At 42.7% G+C, this 24498-nt stretch overlaps 1 long non-coding RNA gene across 1 annotated transcript; it reads left to right on the top strand.

The window, feature by feature from the left end:
- Positions 1 to 10008: 10008 nt before the first annotated feature.
- On the top strand, positions 10009 to 22287 carry LOC139240975 (uncharacterized). Its single transcript, XR_011588765.1, has 3 exons — positions 10009 to 10280; positions 12572 to 12644; positions 18272 to 22287. It is a non-coding gene; the product is annotated as an uncharacterized lncRNA (long non-coding RNA).
- The last annotated feature ends 2211 nt before the right edge of the window (positions 22288 to 24498 follow it).

Raw genomic sequence — 24498 nt, forward strand, 5'->3', positions numbered from 1 at the left:
GACCTTTAATGGTGATCTGGGTTACAATGTATTTGGGACCAGAATGGTGGTGGCCATGTTGCCTTTGGACTGAGCTGAACCAGACTCAAGTATACCTACATTCGTGTTCCAAAATCTCTCTAATTGAGTGATCTGGAACAGCGTCTAACATGTCTGACACAATCATGTAAACCATTGCAAAGGAACTCTGATAACGTTACAATACCAGTTAAGTGAGTACCCTGAAATCGAATGACACAATAAAGCTGCAATGCTTTTTTTTCTCCTAAGATGTGGTGCCTTGCAAACCGAACCGTGCGGCTGGCATGAAATGAAAGAAAACAAATTATGTGGGTTATCCTTATGTTGTCTAAAAGAGACACTCATCTTTTTTGAATAGAAAATGTATAATGGTAGTGTATATGCCACGCCCATTTTGACTTTTTGGCAATCTGCATATCTTGACTCGCATTGAGCAATTTCCTCCCAACCCCTTGAAACACTGGAGATCCTCATTGAACGTATTCTCTTCTCTCCCCTCCCCAACACATCTGAGAACTTGTAATATCAAACTACAGTAACACTGGGTAATGGTCACATTGGATATCAGCAGTTAAATGCGCAGGTATCAGTTGCTATGGAATTCCTTTCTATCCTGTCAGTCCAAAAAGTCATGAGAATTTGCAGTTCTAAGGGTGCATAAGAATAAATGTAAGTATTCAATGAAGGAGTCTGTGTAACTGAAATCTGGTATTATTTCTATTCAGTTGCTCTAATATTGTGTACACTGTACTTGTAATCCAATAATGTTTCATAAAATGGTATCTGGTATTCATAGTTTGGCTCCACAAGATACTGGATCAGCACATGGCGGTATCAGTATGTCCCCAGTTTTATCATACTAACCACTCTCTCAGCCTCAGTAAGAAAATGCCAGACTGGGGACAGGAGTGGAACTTGTATGCAAGAAAAGGCGCATAATGTCACTGCTTGAGAGCTCCACTTTCAGAACTGAAACATTCTTTGGGCCTTATAGATGCCTTTGGAAGGTTTGAATGTCACATGTATTCAACCTACTGCTACTTAACATCAGAATGCTGAAAATGCTCTCTTTCCCTCCCCCAAATATATTTAGTATTACGCAACGCTGTGTGAACTTGCTGAATGAGCTTAGTTGTTTACCTGTGAATATTCGGGAATAATATTATTAACCCTTTCCAGCTAAGGAAGCCAGGCCCAGCCTTCGTATGTAAAGACCAGCAGCTCCACAATGTTATATTTTTATGATGTTTATACCATAATGGCAGTAAGCTCTCTATACATACTTTATGTCTTTGGCAGATGTCAGTCTGCTTAGTATGGACATTAGTATACCAAAGGTGCCCTGGAACTCCACTAGGATTAGTTTCATAAGGCATTTACCAAAACACCCACAACACAGTTTCTTAAATATGCTTGGTAGTTTAAGAGAATTCTAGTGAGAAAATGGCTGCGATGCTCAATTATTAGGACGTTATGTTTGTGATATACATAGTCTCAATAATTTTTTTTCCTTTCTCATGCAGCTCTCAGTCACAGTAGTTATAAAGCGTGAAGTTGATCTAATTTTTGTACTATTTTACACCATGTTAATTGTGGTGGATTAATGCAAAAGGAGTTGAGGTCCCTTGGGCTAGGCACTTTGGCAAAATGCTTTCAAGTTCCATTTAAAAAAAAATTGTTACATTGAATTTAAATTTTTTGAAATGGTTAGTAGATTAATAGATGCTGCAGATGACGACTAATCTGGATATTAGAGGCAATAAAGTTACTGATCTACACATTCATGCCTTTATTTTATGGGCTGGAAAGGTTTAATGATACAGTATATATGTTAATTCTACTTTATATACTGATTGCTACGGTATTTGTCAGTGCTTTTCTATGCGATTACGTCAATGTTCTTTCTCAAGGTTAAATCTTTCCGCTGATAGAAAGACCTTCAAGATTGCAGGTACTTAGCTTAAATCAACAGGGATTCCTACATTGAAATCACAGACCTTACATTGAAATTTGGCTACATCTTAAAAAACATAAAAGATACCATTTAATTTGTTAATACCTGCCATCTGTTAAATCCTACATTGATACCTAAATCTAGAGATCCCCCCCCCCCCCCTATTCATTTACTGTTTGTATGCCTTTTAAAAGTAGACATTTCTGAAAGCCGATTGGTGAGTGTATAACAATAAAGTAATTTTTCGCTTATTAATTGCATTGTCTTTTCATTCTTGCACAATGTGCACAGATCAGAGGAGGGTAGCATTGGTGTTCGAAGATAAGAAATAGGAGCAGGAACAGGCCATTTGCCCCCTCAGGGGTGTTCAGCTCACCCAGAGCTACTTGTGCAGAATTGGCAGAAACCCGAGTGCAGATCTGCCGTTTTGGCTATGCCGTGGACATTTTTGGGTGGGGGAAGACAAGACATTTAACTGAAATTAATTTGTTTCATATGTCTGATTGAAAAGGCAATGCTACATAAACCACCTGCCCTACATAATCAAGAGATCAACAGATGGTTCTGAGAGGTCACTTTTACCAGAAGATTCTTGTAGATTTAAATAGATTTGAGACTAGTCAAATATTCAGGATGTTGGGTGTGTTTGAAAATATTGCCTTGATTGACATGTCTTACATGTGACTTTTTCGTGCTCATCAAGGTGGGAGATGCTTGGATTAAAGAATGGAACAATACCATTCTAGGCACCCAGTATCTCAGCATCAAGCAAGCCCCTCATCAGGTACAGCTACAGAGTAAAGCTTTTTACTCTAGAGGTTTTCAAACTTCAATGTAGCAACCTCTTGCAAATATTGGCACACCCAAGGACCACCAGCCCCAAACCTATCTTACAAAAGAGTGTCAGCTACCCAAAGGAAACAGATATCATTGTAGCAAATGAACTTTAGTGTTCAGTGACACAAATAACGTGCTATTCAGTCATAAATCGAGAAATCTGATGACCTTGTGGACCCTGGTATTACCTTGCAGGCCTCTCCGATAGAGGCTGTTCAAAGGTTGGGGCTAACGAGTATCCATTTCTCACAGCCAGCCATACTTTGCATCTCACTGAGTAAGATTGCCATTTAATGCTGAACTTGGGGCGGTTGGTGCTGTAGATCCACACCAGTTATAATCTGAGCTGAGGTGGACCAAACTTATTTCATATAGAACCCTCGCAGGCAGCAGAGAGACAAAACTTTCATTCCATTAGTCTGAACTGGATTTAAAACCAGGTCCTGATCCCAGTCCTGCCAAGATCAAAAGCTCCTCACCTGAGGAATCATGGGTGAGAACTTGCCTCTGAAGACTCCACAGTATAACATGATACGGTTTAACCTCCCTTATCCGGCACCCTCGGGACCTGGCCTGTGTTGGATGAGGGATTTTGCCTGCGGGGTGGTGGAGGGGAGAGAGAGGAAGGAGGATGCCGGCCGGGGGGGGGGGGGGGAGGAGGGGGAGGGAGGAGAGGTAGGTAGGCCTAGCAGGCCCCGGGAGGTGTTCTAAGTTGAGGGGGCTTCTGCTACTGCTGATCACTTTCTTTTTAGTAAGTATGTTGATTTTCTGTTTAGGTACATGATTTATCACTGTTGTACCCTGGGGGCAGGCGGTCGCAGTTCCGCGCAAGCGCCACCCAGCGGCAGGGGTGGTGCCGGATAAGGGAGTCCCGGATAAGAGAGGTTCAACCTGAAGTGTAATTGAGAGATTTAAGGAAAATTTATATTTTTCTGCCAATTTTCTTCCCTTGTTTCCTGAAGCATTGACTCCTTGTTCGGGTGCAGTTCCAGATGCACCAGTTGCCCTCCGATACTTTACAAGGTGCCCATTATTCATGTGTGAGCTGAGACAGTGAGTGTCAGGCAGGATATCACAGCCAGACACAATCCTACCTGCACCCAACATCCATGGATGCACATTTCCACCAGGGATCCCTGGATAGTGAGCAGCAGGTATTCCCCTCCTCAACATAAGAACATAAGAATTAGGTACAGGAGTAGGCCATCTAGCCCCTCGAGCCTGCTCCGCCATTCAACAAGATCATGGCTGATCTGGCCGTGGACTCAGTTCCACTTACCCGCCCGCTCCCCATAACCCTTAATTCCCTTATTGGTTAAAAATCTATCTATCTGTGATTTGAATACATTCAATGAGCTAGCCTCAACTGCTTCCCTGGGCAGAAAATTCCACAGATTCACAACCCTCTGGGAGAAGAAATTCCTTTTCAACTCTGTTTTAAATTGGCTCCCCCGTATTTTGAGGCTGTGCCCCCTAGTTCTAGTCTCCCTGACCAGTGGAAACAACCTCTCTGCCTCTATCTTGTCTATCCCTTTCATTATTTTAAATGTTTCTATAAGATCACCCCTCATCCTTCTGAACTCCCAACGAGTAAAGACCCAGTCTACTCAATCTATCATCATAAGGTAACCCCCTCATCTCCGGAATCAGCCTCGTGAATCGTCTCTGTACCCCCTCCAAAGCTAGTATATCCTTCCTTAAGTAAGGTGACCAAAACTGCACGCAGTACTCCAGGTGCGGCCTCACCAATACCCTGAACAGTTGCAGCAGGACCTCCCTGCTTTTGTACTCCATCCCTCTCGCATTGAAGGCCAACATTCCATTCGCCTTCCTGATTACCTGCTGCACCTGCAAACTAACTTTTTGGGACAAAAAGAGTTTCATGCACAAGGACCCCCAGGTCCCTCTGCACTGCAGCATGTTGTAATTTCTCCCCATTCAAATAATATTCCCTTTTACTGTTTTTTTTTTTTTTCCCCCCCCCCCCAAGGTGGATGACCTCACACTTTCCGACATTGTATTCCATCTGCCAAACCTTAGCCCATTCGCTTAACCTATCTAAATCTCTTTGCAGCCTCTCTCTGTCCTCTACACAACCCGCTTTCCTATAATCTTTGTGTCATCTGCAAATTTTGTTACACTACACTCTGTCCCCTCTTCCAGGTCATCTATGTATATTGTAAACAGTTGTCAACAAAGACCTGCAGAAGCCAACTGCAACACCCAAACCACTCCGCTGGCTGGGACCAGCTAAAGCAACAAAGGGCAGGGAACAAATCTGAGAAACTTAAGAATTAAATTCTAAGATGCAGTGGATTATCACACCTACCTGCAGTTCAGATATCGACCATCGAGCTGTGTTGTGTCCACAGTGATAGGATTCACTGTCATGTTAATTATTGCCATTTTTTTCTCCCAATAAAAACATAATCTGCCTGATGGTCCTGCGCTTATGGGTGGTTTCAGACCTCAGTAACTCCCTAATATTTTGGGATAGATTTTACTCCCAATTACATTTTTAAATCAAAATAGCTGAGTCAGACCATGGTTGCCATTTTTTTAATGTAAATATGTAACAAATCCAATTCCTCATTCTATTTTGGTAGTGATTTCTTTCTTGACACTGTCAAACCTATATAAAAAAAATTTCCATCTCATGGAAAGTCTTTTGACGTATCTGTAAGATTCCAAAGTGTGGCTCAAATTTCACATTCACTAAAATGCAGCAATCATAGACACGTGAATACTGACAAACAAACACAACGAACTTCACTGTCTCAAAATATTCCCATTTAGAAAAAAGGGAACCAAGCACATCGCACAAAAAAACAAGCAACTCAGTGGATGTTACGAGAGTTTTCCAATTTCCTGTCTTTTAATTCTCGACCCCAATGCATACACACATACTCATGCCATTTTAGAGACTTATGGCATGGAAACATTGAATCCTCAAGTTGTTGCATCTCCTCCTGTGCACTACTATCATATTTCTTCAGAAGCCTCACTGGCTTTACCTCTGTCAAGAGCCCTCCCCTCTTCTACCAATCCCAGCTTTTATTTTGCTTCGCAGAACTTCCATTGTTTTCTTAGGCCTCCATTTGCAATATTTTTGGAGCCACTCATGTTTATCTTTGTGTGTCATGTACGCGTGAAATTTTGCCTCCGAGTGGCACATCTGGTAATATGCTTTAAGGTGGAGAAGACATAATCAGGTCACATAGCAAATAAAACACAAGCAGCCGGACTGAACAGAAAAAAAGAGCAAAAGAGTAGAGAAGAAATAGTGAGTAGAAATGAGTGTTCAGAGAGCTAAATTGAAGATTTAAAAAGAAAGGGGGAAAACGTAGTGACAGCAGGAAAAGAATGTTGAGGAATACTGAGTTGAAAAAAAACCCCCAGCAAAGTAGGAAAAATTAGGATTAGAGAAGGAAGAGTGAGAAGCAGTCGTAAACTGACGTCAAAAATAAGACAGAACTTATACTGCCACATTGATGTTAATGCATTGATTTGGGGTACACAATGATGTGAAAAGTGCCAGTATAACCCAAAGTCGGGTCCTGAACTCGAGGATGGAAATAGGAAATGTTGTCTGAATTTTATATGATTTAGATAAGGTAAATTGGATTTTATAATAGCATTAGCCAGCTGTGGCTCTGGGGTGACTGAAACATCCTTTTATTCTGACGCCAGTACACATAGCTGCAGCAACCGGCCTTCTTCAACTTAGTTAATGCAAATATATTTTTTGTGCTTGTTTCATATCTAAATCTGGCTGGCAAAACGCAGTCCATTATTTATGTGGGATCCTCCATGGTCTACATTTGTAAATTCATCTCAGTGCTAGCTGTCATATAATGTAATTTCCTCTGTTAAGTGTTAAAAACTGGTCTAGCTGGGAGTGTGAAGGCCATTGAGAAGAGATGTTAACTTATTGTTCAATGTATTTTAAGTCTGCTTGAATTTTGTTAAAGACAATCTTCAGAGCGACTGCTTCTTCAGCGGAAAAGACCTTCTTATAATTCAGGAACTTTCTTGTGGTCTTCTCTTCAGTCTCTCTATATGAAGGGGGCAATAAAGGCTCAAAATCCTACGTATTTACTGTCAATGGCTGTGTTTCTAAGGACTTTCTGGGAGGAACTGTAAGAACACTGGACGCTGTCTTTTCATGGAGTCAACCCCCACCCCACCCCGCCTTCCCCATTTGGCTGTGGTGTAAGTTTGATTATTGTGCTGCATTGTTTCTTGTCAATCTTTTTGCTTCTGTATTATTTTGTCTTGAAATAAATCTGGACAAATTGTTTTTGCTCAGTGGTCTGATATTGTTCCACTTTCTGACATCACCAGGGAATGGGGAATGTGGTGGCTCACTCATGTATTCTCCAGTAAATGGTTTATTATGATCAGGGTTAATAATTAGACCTGGGCTATGCTAATTCGCACAAGGCAGAGAGAGCATAAAGATACAGGGCTGGGTTCACAAGAGACTTGGTTTGCTTATGGAGATTGTAGTCCAGCCACAAAGACAAGAAAAGGTGATGGGTTAAAAACACAAACTATAGCAACCATCTCCAGGGGTCATCTTATATACTGCCTGGGCTTGGCAACAGATGCAGTATAAATCCGGTCCATGATTGTAGTGTCTATTAAACATCCCCTTTGAACATGTTCGTTTTGTTTTTTCTCATTGGTTGAGTCCAGGAACCACTCGGAAGTATTTTTGGCATCTGAGTCGGGCCACTCTTGGAGTGGGAACAAGAAGTTCCAAGAAGTCTCTGAGCAGGGCTGCAATAAAAATAAGAAATCTGCCCATTAGCATCTCCACTGGATATCTACCAATATTAAAAAAACATAGCTTGTCATACACACATGAGATTTCATAAGAATGAAAAAGCTACAGAACCCATAATCTGGTGTTCCTTTTATGGATACAGATATATTTTTCCATACACACAGACTAACAATTTAATTGATTTGTTTTTTAAAAACCATACTAAAGGTTTCCCCCCCTTTAGCTATTCCCAAGCCACCATACATACTATCCCTGACCATACAGGCATGCCTGTGATCAGTTTCCAGTCCTCTGCTATTGCATTTATGTAACTAAAAGTGGGAGAGTCATTGGAGTTGAGTTGCATTCAGTTTTTTAAAAATGTCTCCTCGGAAAGCATCAGTTGAGATCAGGAGTCGCAGATTCACTAAAACTGGAACTTGTAGACTTTGTTACCATTCATGAAATCATGTCCCTGTTTACACAGACAATTATTTTGAGGGTTGATTGTTTCATTTTCAGTCAACAAAACAATGCTGTGGGAAAATTACCAGATAATCATCAGATAGGGTTGTGTTGAAACAGGATCTCTCCATAATATCAGTACAGTCCTAGGATGAGCAATCTTTCATCTTGAAGTGTGGGGTAACTTAAGCAGGAATGTCTCAAGTTTTTTTTACCTTTTGTGAGCAGCATCGGTGGATACCATGGAGCCTCAGACGGCCACGTATAAAGTTTAAACTCATGTTCGCATTAATTTGCAGATATATTGCTGATACTAACAGATTTTGGTGTTCTGATTTAGGATTTATCCAGCATTGAGGTAACAGCGCTGAAAATGGCCCTTTCTAAACCTCCAGGTTTCCAAAATTCAAGCAGGACAAATCAACAAGTAAGAAATATTAGCGCAAATAGAGCTGAATTTTGAGGCCGGGACTACCAGGGCTTGCAAGTTGCTTTTGACTCGCTTGCCACATTGAGCTGCTATGATGTCTCTGTTCCAAAAGCAAAAAAATCGGCTGGATTTTAATGAACTGACATGATTCGGTAAGGACAAAGGTATTTGTGTCATGTACTGATAGTAACCAGTTAACTCAATTTAAATTATATATAGTCTTCCACTACCCTCCGCGCCCCCTCCTTTTTAGGTTCCCAGGCCAAGATGATGGGCAAGCACTGGCCCCTGGTCTCTGCTAATGTTAATAAGCGGCTACTAGGAGGTGCGCGAAAGCAGGAGGAATCACTTAATTTGTTTTCTTTCTCTCCGCCCAGCTTCAGTTCAGTGCCTCACCCCATGAACCCAACTGAGATTGTGGGCATTCTTTACATTGTTCTAATTATGTTTGCTAATATGCTTTGCTCTAATTAATTATATTTTATAATGATGCTTTAAGTGATTTCAGCTGTGGAAAAGGTTGCATACGTTTCAACATTTGTCATACAAATACATCGGACGGTATGTGACTTATCAAGCCCTCAAGTAACACTGTTCCATAACAAACCACTGGCCGGAGCAAGTTAACTATTGCTCCAGATTTCCTTTCACTTTTCAGGGCAAAAGGCTTGCCTGCTCAGGTAATCTGACTGCGGACCCGACTATAGAGTGGCGGCACAGCACTATGCAGTACCATATTTTTAATATTCTGAAAAGATTTTGTATTTATACTTTTAAGGATGTGCAACACCACTCATGGGATATGAATATTTTATTTCTCCAAGGTGCCAATGTTGCAGCTATTTACAGACTAAGGTATGAACTGGATAAAGGACTTCCTGGTGGTGGTTTACTGAGAGTATCTTTTCAGGTTAAAGTGTTATGGGTCAGCTTGGACCAGTTGGTAGCACTTTAGCCTGAGTGATAAGGTTGGCAGTTTGAGCCTACCTCCAGTGCAGTCCAGCGAGGGTGCTGCATTGTTGGGGGTGCCGTCCTTTTGATGAGTGGATATTAAAGATCCCATGGCACTATTTGAAGAAGAGTAGGGAGATGGCTTGGCCAACGTTCCTCTCTCCACCAACACCATCAAAATAAATTAACTGTTCATCCATCTCATCGCTGTTTATGTAATCTTGCTGTGTGCAAAATGGCTGCTGCATTTGCCTACATAATAACAATCATTGCTGTTCAGAGTAATTCATCGTATGAGGCTCTGGCGCTATATAAAATGCAACTCTTTATTTCAGCTGATACACTGAGGTTTAAAAATCACCTCATTACATAGAATATTACATAGAACGTTCAGCACAAAAACATTGCTGAGATGCTCTTGAGTATATTATCGTAATATTACTATAACATTAATAATATATATTAAACCATTATGAAACTGTTATTTCTGTGCGGTCTTGTCTTTTTCCTCCCTGTATTCATTTTATCTTTAATTTATATATTGTCTTTCTATTTTATCATTTAGTTTTGTATAAACGGCAATAAAACAGAACATAGATATAAGAAATAATTGTCTAGTTTTATCTAGTAAATTTATCTGTTTTCCTGTGGCTCTGTGACTTGTCTATTTTGGAGCAGGCACCACACTGTTTAAAATCCATCCTAAGGCTGATTTTTCTAGCAGAGTGGGAGACAGATCGTTGGAGTCTGATCTGACCGAGCCTGAGTGAAGGATCAAAATGTTGATGTTTTTCAGCTGACTGCTTACGCCAATAATTGCAAAGCTCCCAGCAAGATAATTATTAGCAGCCAAGGTAAGAGCATGCGCAGAAAGTAAATATTTGATCAGTGGAATTCTGAGGGTTAAGCACAAAAAATGAAACACTCACACCTTAATTATAGTCACAAATGGAAGACAAATTGCCAGAAAAAAGAGATTAAGTGGCTCCTGTTTGCAGCTGTCTAGCAAATTTAGTGCATTCATTGGCGGCATTGAACTTTAATAAATAGAACATTAAGGTGGCTGGCATGTTGCAAGCTGTTCTGCATAGATCCTTTCACCAAACTAATAGCAACGAGGAAACTGAATCTTGAAGAGCTGCTGGAAGGCATTACCTGCAGACCAAGTATGAGAACATGCACTCGTATCCAAGGCTCAGTGCCTACCATGATTGGATTGTAGAGAGACAGGTGGCTGCTGCTGATGCTCTGCAGCCCCAACTGGTGGAACCACCACTTAATCAGATATTATGTGTGCTCATGCTATGGTCAGGAGGATTGTAGGAATGCACTAATACATCTTGTACTGAATTGTGCTGCTCACCACATTACTTGTGAGGAGTTCCTGGTACTTGCTATCTGCCTAGTGAAGGCTTATCCGTTGTCTATTGCCCAACTAGTGACTTCTATTCTGGGAGGGAGGGAGGAAGGTAAGCAGGGTCTCCTTGTGGATGGAGTTGGCTCCAAGATAACATGCCTGATGATGGAAGATTGGAACCAAGTCAATCATCTGGTGGATACCTTTGCCAGGCTGGCCCACAGTGCTCCAGGGCACTAATGGTGATTGACTCGCCAGTCTAGCTCATTAATGGGACCTATAGGGGTTGGCCGCTCAGTAGGTTCTGGGATACTTCCCACCTAGCTCCAACAAGCAAATGGCTTAATGGGTAGGGTGATCCTTGCTGGACAGGCAATGGAAAGCTTACCAGTGTTCTGTTCTAGTAAACTGCAGTTTTAGCTGGTTAAAATCCAACTGCCCTGCATGCACTTGGGGTGTACTAAGCGTTGGCTTTTGCCTAAGCTCTTTGGAAGTAGATAAGTGGGATGCATCCTCAGATTTTACAGAAAAGCAAATTACGGAAGTGTGTTCGATTACTTGCGTGAAAACAAAAAGTGATTGTGACCGTTATCATTGGATAACTGACTACGGGGGAGAAATTGCGTCGTGCCCTGTTTGGAGTGATAACTTTTGCGGGAGCGTAAAAGTATCACCAGGGGCTGCCCGATTCCAGCAGATGCAAACTTTCGATTTAAATCAAGCGCTACCACTTCTCTTGGGAGCGCTAAACCACACAGGAGGAGCGGAGCGGTGCAGCGCTGCACAATGTCCCGTGCAGCACTTCGGGATCGGAGGCTCCTTCCCTCCCTTAAAGGGAAAGGCCGTTGCTGCAGGCTCTGCATTTAATATATTTCCATGGTACAGGGTGCAGGGCTGATCAATCGTGGCCGAAGAATAGTAAAAAACAATGCTCAGAGGGTTGTTGCACTTACCTTAGCGGCGATCCCTTGAAATACCACTCCCCAAGCGGCCGGCCTACCTTCCAACACCACCTGCAGTTGCCGGTGTTGATGCCCGGCGATGCTGCAGGGAATGCTCCAGGGCGCCCTACAGCCAGATGTCGTCACAATCTCTGGGCCGCAGGAGATCGTGGAGCCTAGGGGTTACCGCCGCCGCAAACCTCCACGGCAAGTTCGCGGGCGTCGGTACTCTCGCCGCGTCTGGTCGCAGAGCCGGTAGCAACCTGTTATCGCCCCCCTCCCCCCCAGAGGCGCTAACGGGAGGCGCAATGGAAGCCAATTTCTAGCCCATCTAATGTATTTTAGTATTAATTGAATGCCTACTTTTAGAACTAAGGAATCATTCTCCACAATATATCACAAGTGATGGTAAGATCCAGAACATTATTTGATGTCCAAGAAAGTGTTAAACCCTTGCATGGCTCATGATTTACAGGATTTTTACATACATGAAAACACCTGGACAATTTTCTCTCTCTCATGTTTTTCTAATTAATAATTTATGTCCCAGATAAGTGATTGAGTTTGTTTTCCCAGTGGAACTGCTTTTTAACCACCTGCATGCACTTGTTTGGTCTATCAGCTCATAAAGCCTGCCCAATATAAGCTCGCCTCATCTGTTTTGCTCTTATTGTTCTGTTCTCTATCTTTGTTTTTCTCTGTTCTCTTTTTATCCCTCCATTTGATTATCCACCTCATTCTGCTCTTTCATATCAAAGCATACTCTTTCCTTGCTACTCTACCATTTATCTGCTTCTTGCCACTTGTATGTATGCCTCTGTGTATGAATCTTATTTTTCTTTTCCAGGGCCTTGACTCGTGCTGGGATACAACTCGATGGCCACCACCAGCCCAAATGAGAATTGTCCGTGTATGAGATGGTGAGTATTGGCAGGCTATTTGAACTTGGCGTATCACAGCACAAACCGATCCTGTCCTAACCTAATATTCACTGCAAGCACATTCCTGCAGGGTATGGATATCGATAAGAAGCCAGAACCCTGGCTCTTATCTCGCACCTCCTTAATGCATATTGTGTAAGTTGGCTATTTTGCTTGCCTATATAACAGTGACTGCACTTCAAAAGTTGGTTGTAAAGATCTTTGGGATGTCCTGAGGACGTGATACGGTGCTATATAAAAATGCATTCTTTCTCAGATGCTGAGCCCAATTGTAGTATCCCTACTACTCTGCCTGAAATCACGTAATTAAGCACAGATTGGAGATTGAAGCTGGGATCTTCTAGGTTTAGCTCGGTGCCACAGGGTGCATTTACTCACTAAGCCATTGGGGGAGCTCAACATAATGCTCTGAATGGCATTCCATGTTCATTCTAGTTACTGTAAGTTGACAATGTAACTCCTCCAAAACACTGTTGCTCGCCTCAAAATAATGATCAATCTATGTTGCAGGATTGCCTTAGCAGAGCTTGACGTGTACTGCTTGAATTCCAATCGCTATAAACAGGTAGCGCACATCTCATGATGTCATTGAAATGGGGTTCCTGCACAAAATGTCCATTCCCAGCCTGTTTCTGACCAGTAGTTTTAAACACAGGAAGATGAGGGTGAGAGACATCATTAAATGTAGATATTGCTGCCTTTTTAGTTATCATCAATTGATATCAACATAATATCAGATAATCTGCGCCATAAATTGGGTAATTGTCATGGTGTGGAATTTCCGGAGATGAGGCGTATAAAAGCCGGAGTGGGGGGAGGAGGGGGAACGTCTCCCTGGTGCCATCTATTGCAAAGCAGAGATCAAATTTCTTGCCCCTTCCCCATTTTCTTCTCTCCGTATGGCGCTGATTCCTGCTGGGTGCACAGTTCTACAGGTACGGGCAGCCCTCCTGTACCTTACCCTGAGGCCATTTTTCAATCTGGTCATGACCATCATAGAGCCTTTTCTGACTGAACATCCACACATGTGCTCTTCCAGCAGAAGGTAACTGGGCAGCAAATGGGAGCAGGATCCTAGCTGCTGTTTTTTCTCCTCCCTTGATAGTGGAGCTAATTGTAGTGTTCCTAGAAAGAACTTGTGTTTTATATAACTCATTTCACAACCTCAGGACATCCCAAAGCGCTTAAGAGCCAATGAAGTACTTTTTGAAGTGTAGTCACTGTTGTAATGTAGGAAATGCAGCAGCCAATTTGCATACAGGTAGGTTCCATAAACAGCAATGGGAGAATGACCAGATAATCTGTTGGTTGAGGGATAAATATCGACCAGGGCACCAGGGAGAATGGCACTTGCACTTGCTATCTCCACATCTTTTAAAAGCCTCCTCAAAATCTACCTCTTTGGTCATACCTTCTTCAGTCAACTCCCCAACTTTTCTTTTGCTATGGCTCAGTGTGCATTTCTCCTTTGGGAAACACTTTGGGACCTATTGTGCATTAAAAACGCTATATAAATGCAGGTTATTGTTGAGCCATCAGTGGAGTTCAGAGAAGTCAATTTCATGAACAAATGGTTTGTGCACTCAGATCGTTGACCTCTGCTCATTGGCCCTAAATCCCTGTCACTCGCAGAGCAAGGAACCAACATCCAGAAATTGAACTGGTGCTGTGAAAAATAGAAAATCTTATGATGTGGCGCTGGTCGGAAGATTTTATTTTAACTGCTCCCCATCACCTTAAAAACAATTTTGAGCTGTTACAGCTTTAGAGGATCCACTGGAAAATGGTTCATTGAAATCTTGCGTGCATATGATGCAGGCTGAGGTGATGATGTGGATGGTATTTAAACGACAGCAGTCTCATTGTAATGCACATCTGGTACTTTCTGCAGTCTGTTTCAGAGACCCATGTACTGTTGTTTATGTGTTTCCTTCTCTCTCATTGAATGTTAATCAGATTAAACTGGCCTCCTGCTGAATGCCTATCATTAGGAATTAACAGCCCACTCCTGTTAAGCAAAAATACGACTCTCACTTCTGTCACATCATTGTATAATCAGTTATAGCATTGTCTTTTTCTGTGAATCGCCAGTGTATCAAACTTCCATTTTTTCAAAGTTAACATTTCAGGATCAGGTCATTTACCTGAAACTCTTGTTTCTCTCTCCACAGATGCTGCCTGAGTATTTCCAGCATTTTCTGTTTTTATATCATATTTCCAGTGTCTGCAGTATTTTTGCTTTTGTTTCATTTTTTCAAACTAGTTAAACAGTTTTATTCCTTCAAACAGCTACACCCATCAAATCAACTGACACCTATAGTATGTTCTGAGCTTTGTGTGGCTAACAAGAGCCGTGTTTATATTATGACCTCTTCTCCCTGTCAGCATTGCATTCAATTTCAATTGGGATGATCTGAACTGAGTGGAAACTCCCAAAGTTTGTGCTCTTGGCTGCCCAAGTGCAGTTTGATGCTAAGTTATCTCTGGTAAAAAGCACTGACCTATAATGGGGCTTGCATAGTTTCCAGTTTGACAAATGGCCCAAAATGTTAACCTTTGCCCAGCCCATTGCTTTCTATCCCCACAGTAAATGCCCAGAGATTGACATCAGTATTATCTTTGAATACCAGCCTGAACAAATCTACTTCACAGCCCAGAACAGTTCCAAGGTCAGGAGGTAATTCTTACTCTGAGCGTGTACCATAAATTCTTGACCATTTAGTGTAGTTTGCAACAAACACATTTTTCAACTGTAGTACGAATATGGTAATTTTATATAAGATAAATTCACAGCCTGATAGAAACTCGGGTTACAGATAGGCAACTGGGAAGTTTCCTCTTTCAGTTGCTATGGAGCATAAGTTGCCGATAAATATAACCGACTAATTGATCTTTCATGGTATTACTCAGAGAGGAAAATCAAATCAAAATTGATTCTTCCTGCAACTGTCTCTCTTGTTTTTTCCTACTCTAATTCATTCTATGTTGCTGTTTTTCATTGTGGTGTCTATCTCTCTATTTGTCTGATACTTTCTCATTCTCACTCTTTGTGATCAATATGTGTCAACTGGCTCAATGGTCGTACCCCTACCTCCCAAGTCAGAAGGGTATGGGTTCAAATCCCCCACCACAGGCTTCACTACGTAATCTAGCCAATTAGACTGATGTTTCAGTGCAGTACTGACAGAGTGCTGTATTGGTTGGTGATGCTGCCTTTTAGATGAGAGACTAAACTGAGGCCTGGTCTGCATATTCAGGAGAATGTCAAAGATCCCATGGCACTTTTTTTGAAGAAAAGCAAGGATATCTTCCAGTGTCTTGAGCAACATTCCTCTCTCAACCAACACCAACAAAACAGATTAAATGGTCACTGATCTCGTTTGCAAATTGCATTCTGCATTTTCCTACAAAACAAAAGTGACTACACTTGCCAAGTAATTCATTGGGTTTGAAGTGCTTTTCTATGTCCCGAGAATGTGGGATACACTATATAAATGCAAAGTCTTTCTTTAAGCAGAATTGCAAATTTCCTCACAATGCTGTAAAGTACAATTTGATTAGATAGATTGTTTTGTGCTGATTTGAAATTGTTTATACATTTTACAATATATTGAAATTTCTCTTCAGCTGTAGTGTCTAATGACAAATGCTGCTTATAGGTCCAGTATGTTGGTTGACTAAATAGGTGCCTGAGGAGAATCATAGAATAGTAGAGCACAGAAGAAGGCTATTCAACCCATTGAGTCTGCCGGCTCTTTCGTAGGGCAATCCACTTAGTCCTACTCCCCTGCTCTTTCCCCATATCCCTGCAATTATTTTGCTTGGCAGTGGATTCGGAATCCTGACCACTTGTGTAAAAATGTTTTTCCTCATGTCACCTCTGGTTCTTTTGCCAATCATCTTAAATCTATGCCCTCGTTATCGACCCTTCAGCCATTGGAGACAGTTTCTCTTTATTTACTCTATCTATGGGTTTAAACATCTATCAAATCTCCTCTTAGCCTTCACTGCTCAGCTTCTCTAGTCTATCCACATAATTGTACTCCCTCATTCCTGGAACCATTCTAGTAAATCTCTTCTGTACCCTCTCCCAAAGCCTTCATATCCAACCTAAAGTGTGGTGCCCAGAATTGGACACAATACTCCAGCTGGGGCCGAACTAGTGTTTTATATTGGTTTAGCATAACTCCCTGGCTTGTGTACTCCGTGCCTCTATTTATAAAGCCCAGGACTCCATATGCTTTATTAACTGCTTTGTTAACCTGTCCTGGCACCTTCAAAGATTTGTGCACAAGCACCCCCAGGTCTCTGTTCTTGCACCCCCTTTAAAATTGTACCATTTGGTATGTATGGTCTCTCCTCATTCTTCCTACCAAAATGTATCACCACACACTTCTCTGCATTGAATTTCATCTGCCACGTGTTCGCCCATTCCACCAGCCTGTCTCTGTCTTCTTGAAGTTCTTTATTATCTTCCTCACTGTTTGCTACACTTTCAAGTTTCATGTTGTCTGCAAATTTCAAAATTGTGCCCTCTATCCCCAAGTCCAGGTCATTAATGTATATCAAAAACAGCAGTGACCCTTGGGGAGCGTCACTATATACCTCCCTCCAGTCGAAAAAACAGCCATTCACCACAACTCTGTTTTCTTTCCCTGAGCCAATTTTGTATCCATGTTTCTACTGCCCCTTTTATCCCTTGGGCTTCAATTTTGCTAACAAGCCCAGTATGTGGTACTTTATCAAACGCCTCTTGAAAGTCCATATACACAACATCAACTGCATTGCCCTGACCCACCCTCTCCGTTACCTCATCAAAAAACTCAAATCAAGTTAGTCAAACACGATTTGCCCCTTAACAAATCTGACTATGCTTGTCCAAGTGGCTGTTAACTTTCTGCCGGGCTTATCCTTCTCCCTTTTTTGAACAAAGGTGTTAACATTTGCAATCCTCCAGTCCTTTGGCATCATCCCTGTATCTAAGAAAGATTGGAAGACCTCCGCAATATCTACCGTTATTTCCCTCAGCATTCTATCAGGTTCGGGTTACTTATCCACTTTAATTACTGCCAGCCTGTATAGTACATCCTCTTTATCTATTTTTATCTCATCCAGTATCACAGCAACCACATCATTCACCATAGCTTTGGCAAAGTCCTCTTCCTTGGTAAACACCGAAGAAATGTACTCATTTAGTACCTCAGCCATGCCTTCTGCCTCCACCAATAGATCTCCATTTTGGGCACACCGCTCCTCTGACAGCCTTTTTACTATTAATATGCCTATAGAAGACCTTTGGGTTCCCTTTTATGTTATGTGGAAGGTTTTATTACCATTAACGTTTCAACCAATCTAATTCAGTATCTCCCCAACTAACACATTGCTGCAATCTTTAAGCACACATTGCTCCCAGTGAATGAGCAACCATTGCCAGTGTACCCAATATACTCTCCTCAATCACCATGTAAAGTGTACAACTTTTTCACAAAATATGTTTTTGAGTATGTAACTGTTGGGGATTTAATTTTTAGCACACTAGTCAAACTGTTTGTGTTAAATTTCTGTCTACACAAGTTTAACACAGTTGTTAACCCATCTCTCATCAGCACTATCCTGGGATTCCAGTGCTTGAACAACTAAGAGTTGGGAGTGGATGAGTTCAACGCTGGTCCCAGAGAACAACCTCTCAAACTCGGTTGCCTGCCAAACGCTCAGACTTAAGGTTGCGTTGAGGGAATGAAAGGGTTGAACACAAACCTAAAGTGCAGTCTCAGCAACATGTCAACATCTCAGCTCCGAAGTTGCATTAAGAGAATGGATGAGTTGAACAATGGTCATCGAAGAGAAGTAAAATCAGCTACAAATGATTTATCTACATTTATGCAAGATGTGGAGGCTCAGGAATAAGTAGCCATGGAAACACTGGGGAGGCTGAGAGTGTGAAGGAAAAGGTTAGGTGTCACTGAGCTCTGACCGTATTTTCTGATTGGTTATGTCTTTACACCCATTTATTGGGCAGAATCAATCAGAAAATCTATCTTCCTCCCCTATCCTCAATAACTGTCTCTTCTTTCCCACTGCAGTTCTATCTGTTTCTCTCTCCTGTGCCATTTCTGTCTCTTGTTCTTCTCATTCACATCTTGCTCTCCTCCTTCACCTTTTGCTCTATTTTTTTCACACCTCGGTGTGCACTTAGGGTGGGTGAGCGGAGGAGGGTGTGCCAGGAAGCACTTGGGGCAGGTAGGCGGAAGAGGAAGCATGTGGGCTCGTGAAGCATGTGGTCACGGTGGCGGGCCATGAAGCTTTCGAGGTGGACGGGTGAACAATCAGATAGCTGGGACTCTGCATTCAGCTCCCATCCACTGTGCTTGCAACACTGGGTTCTCTCACAGTATTGCAAGTACAGAAGTACCGTGTGGGAGCCCAAACAGCAGGAGAAAGACCCGGGCTGGGACAACTTGGAGCAGGCTGGGCAGCATGGTAATAGTTCGGAGCAGCTCTGACTGGTCAGCTGGGTTGGAAAAAGCATGGATTGAGGCAGATTGGGGTGCCTGTGCCAGCCTAGGAACAACTCTGGGCCGGTCAAGCACCAGTCAGGCAGGACGCTGGGTGGGTGGGGACAGACTTTTTTTTAAAGAGAGATCGCTCATAGCATTGCTCATGGGTGCACCAGGACCACAGATAGTAGCCTTGTAGTCAAACTTAGACCCCAGAGCACCGAAAGTGGTTAGGCTTCGGAGCAAATTTTTATGCACTGAGCGACTTCTCATCCTGTGATTTCAACTTCCATTTCAACTCAACTTGCCCTCTCTCCTCTGAGTTCACTGCACTCCTGTCCTCCCTTAATCTCTTCCTCTATTTACCTCTCCTATCCATATACACGACCACCCCCTTGACCGTGCCATCTCACATGACCTCTCTGTTCCTATTGACTCAATCACAGACAAGGCCATCTCTGAATACTTCCCTGTATCCCTCTCCACTCGCATCCTCCTTTTCCCTCCTTCCAACCCCATTTCCTTCTGTGTCCTCCCCTGGAAAAAACGCTCCCAGGTCACCTGTGGCTGCACTTTCAAACTCCCAAATGTCCAACCTTTGGCCCTCCATTCACCACGATACTTCTACAGCTCTCGATCTGCTCAATCACACCTCCACCTCCACCGTTGATGCCTTTGTCCCCAGTAAAACTCATACTCTCTCTCCCAGTCATTTGCACTAGTACGACCCCCATCTTCACTTCCTTAAGTCCAAGGGGTGCAGGCTTTCATCATCAGATCTAGCTGGGCCACATCAAGCACTATTTGGCCCTGTTCTCTTCTGCCATAACTGCTTACTATTCCAGAATCATCGTGGAATACAAAGATAACCCCTGGCTTCTTTTTTCCACTACCTACCATCTCCTGAAACCGCTTTTCCCTGCCTCCTTCACCCTCCCCTCCGACAAAAAGTGTAAGCAGCTAATGGAAGACTTTGTCACTAAGATTGAAACCATCCATTCAGCTACCTCTGCTGCAAACTTCCCCCAAGAATGCCCCCTGCCCTAGCCCTGAACTTACATCTTTCTTTAGTTTCTCTCCTATCTTCCCATTAAACTGCTGACCACCTAACTTCCCTTCCTAGTCCCTATGCTAGCAGATATTGTAAATGGTTCCTTCTCCTCGGGTACTGTCCTCCTCCCTTTCAAATATGCCATCATTAATCCCCCCCCCCCCCCCCCCCACCCCCCTCAAAAAACCCAACCTTCACCCCTCTGACCTTGCATCCTACCGCCCCTTCTCCAACCTCTCTTTCCTCTCCAAAGTCCTTGAACATGTTACCCCCCAAATCCTTGCCCATCTTTATCGCAACTTCATAGTTGAACATCTCCGATTAGGTTTACGCCCCAAGCCACAGTACTAAAACGGCCCTAATCAAAGTCACAAATTACACCCTAAGTGACTGACGCATTATCCCTCCTCATCCTTCTCGTCCTCATCCTGTCTGCAGGCTTTGAAACAGTTGACCACACTATCTTCCTCCAATGTCATCCAGCTGGGTGGGACTGCCCTCGCTTGGTTCCATTCTTACCTGTCCATCCATAGCTAGAGAATCTTCTGCAATAGGCTCTCTTTCCTGTTCCCTCCCCCCCGCACCAAGTTTCACCTCAAGTTCCCCAAAGATCTATCCTTAGCCCCATTCTATTTCTGATCGACATGCTGGCCTTCGGCAACATCATCTGAAGACATCAGGTTCCACATAGGCGCTGATGGCACCCAGCTCTACCTCACCACCATCTCTCTTGATCCCTCCACTGCCTCTGTTGTCAAACTGCTCCAGTCCTGGATGAGCTGCAATTTCCTTCAATTAAATATTGGGAAGACTGAAGCCACCATCTTCAGCCCCCACCACAAACTCCTCGCCGCCGATTCTACCCCCTCCCTGGCCACTGTTTTGGGCCGAACCAGACTGCTTCCGACCTCATATCCTCACCATCACAAAGACCGCCTACTACCACCTCCATAACATTGCCCATTCTCACCCTGCTATCCGCTGCTGAAACCTTCATCCGTGCCTTTGTTACCTCCAGACTCGACTATTCCAACGCACTCCTGGCCGGCCTCCCACATTCTACACTACGTAAACTTAAGCTCATCCAAAACTCGGCAGCCTGTGTCCTAACTCGCACCAAGTCCCGTTCACCTGTGCTTGCTGACCTACATTGGCCCCCGGTCCACCAATGCCTCAATTTTAAAAATTCACATCCTTGTGTTCAAATCCCTCCATGGCCTCGTCCCTCCCTATTTCTGTAATCTCCTCCAGCCTACACACCTTCCAAGAAGTATGTTCCTCCAATTCTGGCCTCTTGCACTTATTCCACTCCTTTAACTCACCATCAGTGACTGTGCCTTCTGTTGCCTGGGCCCTAAGCTTGGAATTCCGCCGCCTCCCCCCAAACCTCTCCACCGCTCCTCCTTAAAACCTACCTCTTAAACCAGCTTTTCGTCACCCATCCTAATATCTCCTCCTTTGGCTCCTGTGAAACGCCTTGGGATGTTTACTACGTTAAAGGTGCTATATAAAGGAAGAAATATAAATGCAAGTTGTAGTAATTTTTACACACACAAATTTCCAATCGGGATAATTGGATAGCTATCAGGAATGCCATCCCTTCTCTAACAGTGGGACGTTGAGGCTGATTGTAATACCCTTACTGTTACCCCAGCTGAGATCAGCTAACTCAGCACAAAGTGGTGATCAAACTTGGGATCCCCTTGGTCTGTGTTGTTCGGTGCTACACGATGTGGTTCATTTAACCACTGAGCTATCGGGGAGCTCTAAATTTTTTAACGTAACTTTACTGATGCCAGATTGTCCTTCACATTATTTATAATAGTTTTCCTTTTTGATTGTATGCATATGTATAAAAGCAATATTTTTTTTATTAATGAACAATTTCTGTATGTACTGTTTAAACTCTTTTGAAAGTAGTACTGTTGAAGAGGTCCTGGTGGATAGCACGGCCATCTTAGATAGTATTGAATTTGTTGATTTGTTTATATTGTTACAGCCCTAAAACTTGTGAATGCATAGAAACTGCCCTAATGACAATTTTTTTTAAAATAAAGTTTTCTTTTAAACTGGAGACCTTATTTCAATAACTTATGTGGCAGACAAATTGCACACCGACTGCATGGCGTAACAAAGCTCTTACTCTATTAAACCCTACCTAAATTGTGACAACTGTTGAGGTCTCAGTGAGGCCCTGCAGACCTCAGCAGACCAATGCCTTTACTCTGGTGCCAAAATCCTCTTTCGAGTCATCACGAGAGTTCCTAGAGTGTGTGTTACCCAAGTAGGAGTTGTATAAGAACATAAGAAATAGGAGTAGGCCATATGGCCCCTCGAGCCTGCTCCGCCATTCAATAAGATCATGGCTGATGTGGTCCTGGCCAGAACTCCACTTTCCTGCCTGTTCTCCATAACCCTTGACTCCCCTATAATTCAAGAATCTGTCTATCTCAGCTTTGCAAAAAATGACACTAAAGATTCCAGGAGTTGCACTGTTGCCAGGTGACACTACTGCAGCCATAGAGAATCCAGGGAGCAGAGAGGAGAGCATTTGCATGGTTTGCATATGCAGATGTTTATAACATGCAAATAGTTTCAAGCAGCCTAGTCTGTTAAAAGCACAACTCCACGGTAGGTGACGTGTTCTTGTACAAAGGCTGAGCTTTTATTTTGGAAAGGAAACTGCTTAACCCATTGAGAATGAACTGAGCTTTTTTAACTGTACGAGGCACATACATTTTCTTCAACAATTTGATTTTGTTCTCTCCTCACCTGAAGGTTTTGACTCACACTGGGGTGTACTTCCATAGGCACTGGCAGCCCTCCAATACCTCGCCCAAGTGGTCAATTTTCATGTGTGAGCCTAGACAGTGAGTGTTGGCAAGCTATTCAGCTGTGGGTGGCATCACCGGCAAGTTTGATCATGTCCTCACACAACATCCTTAGCAGGGATTACTGAATAGCAATTGGAACTGCAAATCCAATCTATGCCTAGTCTGGGGCCTCTATAATAATAACTTTTATTTATATAGCGCTTCACAACAATTTTACAACACGTTAGGTATTGACCATCGAGGGAAAGAGAGAAAAAGCAGGAGAAGGAAATGTAAAAGAGATTAACGGCTCGGGTCCGAAGCGGTAGCCAAAATGTGCACGCAGATAGACACAGGAGAAAAAACTTTTTTTTAAAATTCAAAGTACATTGTAAATAATTATAATTAAACAAAATTAAATAATATATACCATAATTATTAAATTAAGTTTAAAATTAAAAATTCAGCAATTGAATCAGATTAAATCAGTTATTAGCTTTCTTTTAAGATTCATTCCCTGTCCTGTAATTCAATTAATATGGAAGAACCAATCACTATGACAAAGGTAAGCTAACTCAGCACAGAGCAGGGAATTGAATAAGAAATATTTCTGGTCTGTATGATTAAGCACATGCTGCATTCACTCACCAAGCCACTTGAGATTTTTTTGGCTGGCCAATTTAATTTCCGCCCCCCCCCCCCCCAGTCTACTAAAGGCTTTAACTCCTCACAGGGGTGCAGTTCCACAGGTGTTGGCACCCCTCTGCTACCTCACTTCATCTGTGAGCCTAGACGGAGCTTCCGCAGACTATTCAATTTGGAGAAAATCACAGATGAAGGCAATCCTGACCTCACCTGAGGTCAACGCACCTACACTTCACAGCAGGGACCATTGGATAGCAACCAGCAACAGGAGCCCTGCCTGATTTCATTTCTCCCTCTCTAGCTCAGCATTGCTGAGGCCAATGATTCAACAAATGTCCAGCTAAGATCAGCAAACTCAGCACAGACCTGGCTTGAGCCCCAATCATCATAGTCTATATATCTTAGTACTACATCAGGGGATGGCTGTATCTACAAAGCTAACAACAGAATTAGTCATCTGTTTTTAATTGTTTCCTTAGGAAATTACAAACAAATAACTTTTTAGGCTGTTAGCCCAGTCCACTTCTCAACCCTTTTCTCCATCATCTGCTGCATTCTCTAATACCATAAATATATTGGCCTATTTTTTAGCGCTAAATGTCCTCCTAAGCCTCCAATATAGCAAGCCAGAAGTGCACATCTGCCATTTTGGTTCAGGCAAGAAAAGAGGTGTCCAAGGCCCCCACACTTTTTTAATGGGACCGCTGTAGGCCACAACCAACAAGATAAGTGTCTAAAATATATTTACCTGATTGTGGAGCAGGGAGGAGCAGAACTCTCCTCAACCACTCCCTGTGGCAAAGCTTTCCATGCTCTCACAACTCTCA

This window comes from Pristiophorus japonicus, chromosome X (genome assembly GCF_044704955.1).
Source record: "Pristiophorus japonicus isolate sPriJap1 chromosome X, sPriJap1.hap1, whole genome shotgun sequence".
Taxonomy (NCBI): Eukaryota; Metazoa; Chordata; class Chondrichthyes; family Pristiophoridae; genus Pristiophorus; species Pristiophorus japonicus.